At 36.0% G+C, this 5,915-nt stretch overlaps 1 pseudogene; it reads left to right on the forward strand.

Annotated features, from left to right (window-relative positions):
* The first annotated feature begins 5,028 nt into the window (after nucleotides 1–5,028).
* LOC143678801 (calmodulin-like) lies at nucleotides 5,029–5,568 on the forward strand (annotated as a pseudogene).
* The last annotated feature ends 347 nt before the right edge of the window (nucleotides 5,569–5,915 follow it).

Raw genomic sequence — 5,915 nt, forward strand, 5'->3', positions numbered from 1 at the left:
AAAAACTAATGGAAGAAATTATCACTGAAAATTTCCCAACTCTTATGAAAGACCTAAAATTACAGATCCAAGAAGGGCAGCGCACCCCAAAGAGATTAGACCCAAATAGGCGTTCTCCAAGACACTTACTAGTTAGAATGTCAGAGGTCAAAGAGAAAGAGAGGATCTTGAAAGCAGCAAGAGAGAAACAATCCATCACATACAAGGGAAACCCAATAAGACTATGTGTAGATTTCTCAGCAGAAACCATGGAGGCGAGAAGACAGTGGGATGATATATTTAAATTACTAAAAGAGAAAAACTGCCAACCAAGACTCCTATATCCAGCAAAATTGTCCTTCAAAAATGAGGGAGAAATTAAAACATTCTCAGACAAAAAGTCACTGAGAGAATTTGTGACCAAGAGACCAGCTCTGCAAGAAATACTAAAGGGAGCACTAGAGTCAGATACGAAAAGACAGAAGAGAGAGGTATGGAGAAGAGTATAGAAAGAAGGAAAGTCAGATATGATATATATAATATAAAAGGCAAAATGGTAGAGGAAAGTACTACCCAAACAGTAATAACACTAAATGTTAATGGACTGAATTCCCCAATCAAAAGACATAGACTGGCAGAATGGATTTAAAAACAGGATCCTTCTATATGCTGTCTATAGGAAACACATCTTAGACCCAAAGATAAACATAGGTTGAAAGTGAAAGGTTGGGAAAAGATATTTCATGCAAATAACAACCAGAAAAGAGCAGGAGTGGCCATACTAATATCCAACAAATTAGACTTCAAATGTAAAAGAGTTAAAAGAGACAAAGAAGGACACTATATACTAATAAAAGGAACAATTAAACAAGAAGACATAACAATCACAAATATTTATGCACAGAACCAGAATGCCCCAAAATACGTGAGGAATACACTGAAAACACTGAAAAGGGAAATAGACACATATACCATAATAGTTGGAGATTCAGTTCACCACTCTCATCAATGGACAGAAAATCTAGACAGAGGATCAATAAAGAAATAGAGAATCTGAATATTACTATAAATGAGCTAGACTTAACAGACATTCGTAGGTCATTACAACCCACAACAGCAGGATACGCCTTTTTCTCAAGTGCTCATGGATCATTCTCAAAGATAGACCATATGCTGGGTCACAAAGCAAGTCTCAACAAATTTAAAAAGATTGAAATCATACAAAACACTTTCTCAGATCATAAGGGAATGAAGTTGGAAATCAATAATAGGCAAAGCACCAGAAAATTCACAAATATGTGGAGGATCAACAACACACTCTTAAACAACAAGTGGGTCAAAGAAGAAATTGCAAGAGAAATTAGTAAATACCTCAAGGTGAATGAAAATGAAAACACAACATATCAAAACTTATGGGACGCAGCAAAGGCAGTGCTAAGAGGGAAATTTATTGCCCTAAATGCCTATATCAGAAAAGAAGAAAAGGCAAAAATGCAGGAATTAACTGTCCACTTGGAAGAACTGGAGAAAGAACAGCAAACTAACCCCAAAGCAAGCAAAAGGAAAGAAATAACAAAGATTAGAGCAGAAATAAATGAAATTGAAACATGAAAACAATAGAGAAAATCAATAAGACCAGAAGTTGGTTCTATGAGAAAATCAATCAGATTGATGGGCCCTTAGCAAGACTGACAAAAAGAAGAAGAGAGAGGATGCAAATAAATAAGATCAGAAATGGAAGAGGAGACATAACCACTGACCCCACAGAAATAAAGGAGGTAATAACAGGATACTATGAACAAGTTTACGCTAATAAACATAACAATTTAGATGAAATGGACGGGTTCCTGGAAAGACATGAACAACCAACTTTGACTCAAGAAGAAATAGATGCCCTCAACAAACCAATCACAAGTAAAGATATTGAATTAGTCATTCAGAAGTTTCCTAAAAAGAAAAGTCCAGGACCAGACAGCTTCACATGTGAATTCTATCAAACATTCCAGAAAGAATTAGTACCAACTCTCCTCAAACTCTTCAAAAAAATCGAAGTGAAGGGAAAGCTACCTAATTCTTTCTATGAAGCCAACATCACCCTCATACCAAAACCAGGCAAAGATATTACAAAAAAAGAAAACTACAGGCCAATCTCTCTAATGAATATAGATGCAAAAATCCTCAATAAAATTCTAGCAAATCGTATCCAACAACACATTAAAAGAATTATACATCATGACCAAGTAGGATTCATCCCAGGTATGCAAGGATGTTTCAACATAAGAAAATCAATTAATGTAATACACCATATCAACAAATCAAACCAGAAAAATCACATGATCATCTCAATTGATGCAGAGAAGGCATTTGACAAGATTCAACATCCTTTCCTGTTGAAAACACTTCAAAGGATAAGAATACAAGGGAACTTCCTTAAAATGATAGAGGGAATATATGAAAAACCCACAGCTAATATCATCCTCAATGGGGAAAAAATTGAAACTTTCCCCCTAAGATCGGGAACAAGAAAAGGATGTCCACTATCACCACTATTATTCAACATTGTGTTGGAGGTTCTAGCCAGAGCAATTAGACAAGAAAAAGAAATACAAGGCATCAAAATTGGAGAGGAAGAAGTAAAACTATCACTCTTTGCAGACGATATGATACTATACGTCGAAAACCCGGAAAAATCCACAACAAAACTACTAGAGCTAATAAATGAGTACAGCAAAGTAGCAGGTTACAAGATCAACATTCAAAAATCGGTAGCATTTCTATACACTACTAATGAACAAGCTGAGGGGGGAATCAAGAAACAAATCCCATTTACAATTGCAACTAAAAGAATAAAATACCTAGGAATAAATTTAACTAAAGAGACAAAAAACCTATATAAAGAAAACTACAAAAAACTGTTAAAAGAAATCACAGAAGACCTAAATAGATGGAAGGGCATACCGTGTTCATGGATTGGAAGACTAAATATAGTTAAGATGTCAATCCTACCTAAATTGATTTACAGATTCAATGCAATACCAATCAAAATCCCAACAACTTATTTTTCAGAAATAGAAAAACTAATAAGCAAATTTATCTGGAAGGGCAGGGTGCCCCGAATTGCTAAAAGTATCTTGAGGGAAAAAAACGAAGCTGGAGGTCTCACGCTGCCGGACTTTAAGGCATATTATGAAGCCACAGTGGTCAAAACAGCATGGTATTGGCATAAAGATAGATATATCAACCAATGGAATCGAATAGAGTGCTCAGAAATAGACCCTCTCATCTATGGACATTTGATCTTTGATAAGGCAGTCAAGCCAATTCACCTGAGACAGAACAGTCTCTTCAATAAATTGTGCCTAGAGAACTGGATATTCATATGCAAAAGAATGAAAGAAGACCCGTATCTCACACCTTATACAAAAGTTAACTCAAAATGGATCAAAGATCTAAACATTAGGTCTAAGACCATAAAACAGTTAGAGGAAAATGTAGGGAGATATCTTATAAAACTTACAATTGGAGGCGGTTTTATGGACCTTAAACCTAAAGCAAGAGCACTGAAGAAATAAATAAATAAATGGGAGCTTCTCAAAATTAAACACTTTTGTGCATCAAAGAACTTCATCAAGAAAGTAGAAAGACAGCCTACACAATGGGAGACAATATTTGGAAACAACATATCAGATAAAGGTCTAGTATCCAGAATTTATAAAGAGATTGTCCATCTCAACAAAAAGACAGCCAACCCAATTACAAAATGGGAAAAAGACTTGAACAGACACCTCTCAGAAGAGGAAATACAAATGGCCAAAAGGAACATGAAGAGATGCTCAATGTCCCTGGCCATTAGAGAAATGCAAATCAAAACCACAATGAGATATCATCTCACACCCACCAGAATGGCTATTATCAACAAAACAGAAAATGACAAGTGCTAGAGAGGATGCGGAGAAAGAGGCACACTTATCCACTGTTGGTGGGAATGTCAAATGGTGCAACCACTGTGGAAGGCAGTTTGGCGATTCCTCAAAAAGCTGAATATAGAATTGCCATATGACCCAGCAATACCATTGCTGGGTATCTACTCAAAGGACTTAAGGGCAAAGACACAAACGGACATTTGCACACCAATGTTTATAGTAGCGTTATTTACAATTGCAAAGAGATGGAAACAGCCAAAATGTCCATCAACAGAAGAATGGCTAAACAAACTGTGGTATATACAGACGATGGAATATTATGCAGCTTTAAGACAGGATAAACTTATGAAGCATGTAATAACATGGATGGACCTAGAGAACATTATGCTGAGTGAGTCTAGCCAAAAACTACAGGACAAATACTGTATGGCCCCACTGATGTGAACCGACATTCGAGAATAAACTTGGAATATGTCATTGGTAACAGAGTCCAGCAGGAGTTAGAAACAGGGTAAGATAATGGGTAAGTGGAGCTGAAGGGATACAGACTGTGCAACAGGACTAGATACAAAAACTCAAAAATGGACAGCACAATAATACCTAATTGTAAAGTAATCATGTTAAAACACTGAATGAAGCTGCATCTGAGCTATTGGGTTTTTTTTTTACTATTATTATTACTTTTATTTTTTTTCTCTATATTAGCATTCTATATCTTTTTCTGTTGTGTTGCTAGTTCTTCTAAATCGATGCAAATGTGTTAAGAAACGATGATCATGCATCTATGTGATGATGTTGGGAACTACTGATTGCATATGTAGAATGGTATGATTTCTAAATGTTGGGTTAATTTCTTTTTTTCCATTAATTAATAAAAAAAAAAGGTGAAAGGCAAAAGACTCTACAGGACAAAATATTTGGGAACCACCTATCAGAACAGGTTTTGATATCCAAAACATAAAGAAATCCTACAGCTCAAAAATAAAAAAACAAACAACCCAATTAAAAAATGGGCAGAAGACATGCATAGACTTTTTTCCGAAAAAATAAATATGGCTAAAAAGCACATGAGAATTAGTCCAAGTGGAGTTGGTAAGTCGAGTGGTTGCATGATGGCGTCTGGGAGATGGCTGGTCAACTGATTGAAGAGCAGATGGCAGAATTCAAAGATGCTTTTTCACCATTTGACAAGGATGGTGATGGAACTACAACAAAAGAAGGAATTGGGAACTGTAATGAGTTCTCTTGGGCAGAATCCCATAGAAACAGAGTTACAGGACATGATTAATGAAGTAGATGTTGATGGTAATGGTACAATTTACTTTCCAGAACTTCTTACGATAATGGCAAGGAAAATGAAAGACACAGACAGTGAAGAGAAAACTAGAGAAGCATTCTGTTTGCTTGATTAAGATGGTAGGGCAGTACCACGGTGGCTCAGTGGCAGAATTCTTGCCTGCCATGTCAGAGACCTGGGTTCGATTCCCAGAGCCTCTCATGAAAAAAAAAAGATAAAGATGGTAATGGCCATATTACTGCAGCAGACCTTTGCCATGTGATGACAAACCTGGGAGAGAACTTAACAGTTGAAGGGGTTGATCATTCAATCAGGGAAGCAGATACTGATGGTGATGAAGAGTTTGTACAAATGACAACAGCAAAGTGAAGACATTGTACAGAATGTGTTAAATTTTGTACAAAATTGTTTATTTGCCTTTTCTTTGTTTGTAAGTTATCTGTAAAAGGTTTCCCTCTACCATCAAAAGAATATGCATGTATAGTAATTAGGATTTCATTCATATTTTCTTCCATTATCTTAGTGTCATTGCCCTGAACCTTATTTTAGAAAATTGATCAAGTAACATGTTGCATATGGCTAACTCTGGATATATCGAAGCCCTTGTGCACATCTACACTTAGATGGAGTTGGCCAAATGAGGGAACATCTGGGTTATGCCTTTCTTTTAAATAGTTTTCTTTAGTAACTGTTAGCATGTTGTTATGGAGTTTTAA

The sequence above is a fragment of the Tamandua tetradactyla genome, chromosome 4 (genome assembly GCF_023851605.1).
Source record: "Tamandua tetradactyla isolate mTamTet1 chromosome 4, mTamTet1.pri, whole genome shotgun sequence".
NCBI classification, from domain to species: domain Eukaryota; kingdom Metazoa; phylum Chordata; class Mammalia; order Pilosa; family Myrmecophagidae; genus Tamandua; species Tamandua tetradactyla.